The sequence below is a fragment of the Lactuca saligna genome, chromosome 2 (genome assembly GCF_052625555.1).
Source record: "Lactuca saligna cultivar CGN05327 chromosome 2, ASM5262555v1, whole genome shotgun sequence".
Lineage (NCBI taxonomy): Eukaryota > Viridiplantae > Streptophyta > Magnoliopsida > Asterales > Asteraceae > Lactuca > Lactuca saligna.
The window spans coordinates 104,239,473-104,241,849 of NC_136418.1; positions in this window are offsets into that span (position 1 = coordinate 104,239,473).

The following is a 2,377-nucleotide window of genomic DNA, read 5'->3' on the forward strand; positions in this document are numbered from 1 at the left end:
CCAGGGATATCTTCTGGTTGCGGTTGGGTTGGCTTGACCACAACAAGGATTTGATCAACCATTGCTTGTAAACATAAAAATTCTTTCCTAGTGACAACATTCTTCTTCTTTTTATTCTTCTCTTTGGGCTTTAAAGTTGAATGATGAGAGCCACTGTATTCTTCTTCTTCATCAAACATCATAAGGTCATCACCAGAAGGAGAAGGTTTGTTTACCTCTTGTAGAATGTAACATCCAGATTTTCAGGTACATTATTTAATTATTATTTTTGGAGATTTTGAGAGAGATTCGGCAAGTTGATGCCTAGACTCGTCGAGTAGAGTCGCAAATTTTCATCTGGGTTAATGACCGGATTCGGCGAGTCGACTAGTGGACTCGGCGAGTCCGTGCTGTTTAATGAAACCCTAATTTCCGGGGTTTGAGACCTATTTAAAGGCCCTTATGGCCTTCATTTGCAGCTACCAATTGATAGAGAGAGACCCCAGAGTGTGTGAGTGTTTTGTGAGAGAAAGGAAGCCATTTTTGATCCTTGTGTGGGTGATTTTGCAAGAAGAAGGTGACACGGTCAAGAGGAAGTTGAAGAGGGAGCCAATCTGTGGATTTCAGAGCTTAAGGACTTCATCTTGAGGTACATATTCGATCCTTCTTCAGTTTTGGGTGTTAATCCTTGAGAGTTAGGGTTTCTATCCCATTTAGAGTATGATTGTTAGTGCAATTGGTCCCTTCTTGTGTTGAGGCTTCAAAAATGGATCCAAAGAGGTCCAGAGACCTTAAATCCTTGATCTTTATTGAGTGTCTTGGAGAGATATGAGTTCTGGATGGCATATTGAGGCCATTTCTTCAAATAGAGCCATGGGGTCCTTGCATGGGCATCAAGATCCAAAGTTTACGTGTTTTTATTGCTTTAGGAGGCCAGATCTATGAGTTAGAGGAACGGATCTGACCTTAGGAGCTCATTTGAGCTCGAGCATGGCATGAACTCGCCGAGTCCCAAGAACAGACTCGACGAGTAGGGCTAGGGTTTCCCATAAGTCACTCAGTGAGTAACTTGTCGAGTTGGGGGAACGACTGAGTGAGTTAGAAGGGGGTAGAGGATTACAGGTGGAACCTATCGAGTTCATAATTGAACTGAACGAGTTGAGTCGGGGTGGCCCCGCGATTCATGCCAAGTTTAACCCGTCGAGCAAAGGGGAAGGATCGACGTGTCATGAGAGGCTAGAGAGTTAGTGGACATGTGTAGACTCACCGAGTCGCCCAAGTGCACTCAACAGGTGAGGTCAAAGTTTAACCGTTGAATTTGTTGACTTTTAGGGATTGGTCAACAATGGGGTCTTTGAGTCAAGAGAGGGGTAAAATGATCTTTTACCCATCTGAGGATGCTAAGAGAGGGTTGGTTCTAGTGTCGAGAGTTATATTTATGAGCGTATTTTACTTTATGTGATTAGCCGGAGGCTAGACTATACTGCTACCGAGTCAGGGATTTACCAAGACATCTGAGGTGAGTCTTCACACTATACTTTACCTTGAGTGGTAATTAGAGTTATGTGACAGAGTGATTGTATGCTATTTATGTGATGTGTTGCACTGCATTAATTCTATGCGATTTATGCCATGTGTATATCAGAGTATAACAGAGTTAGAACTAGAAGGTTCACAAAGCTAGGACCAGAGGGTCCACAGAGGTAGGACCTAAGGGCCCACAGAGTTATAGCCTTGAGTGGCTAGTATGTGTTATGTGTGGTATTTTGGGGAACTCACTAAGCTTTATGCTTACAGTGTTATGTGTTATGTGTTTCAGGTACCAGTGATGATCGCGGGAAGGCGCCAGCATGATCTGTACACACACCGACGGAGTTTATTATGATTTGATCTTGGGAAATGTTTTGTGAACAACGATACGATACATTGAGATTTTATTAATGAATGTGTTTGGAAATGTGTTTTAAAATGTGAAAAAGTTTTTCTTAAATTTTACAGTGTTACAAGTTGGTATCAGAGCCTTGGTTTGAGGGATTTGGACGCATCTTCGGGCGTATCTGAACTCAAATTGAGGATTTGGAAATTTTTAGATAACAAAAAATTTTTAAAATGAGTTTTGAGAAAAACAGAGCAGATCCGTGTGTACGATCAGCTAGCGCCCGAACGGTGATTTCCTAAAATACCCTTGTAATAAGTGTTATGAGATATATTATGTTATGTTATATGATGAGATATATTATGCATGCTAGAGTAGACTAGGTATCTTTATTAGGACTAGAGTGGCCTGATATATGATGCCTTAGTCTAGAAGCTTTGCTGCTAGGGATGCTTGAGAGTGTTTAGATAGTAGTGAGGAGCTTATGAGAGATCAACTAATGAGTAGCATATGATTTGAGAG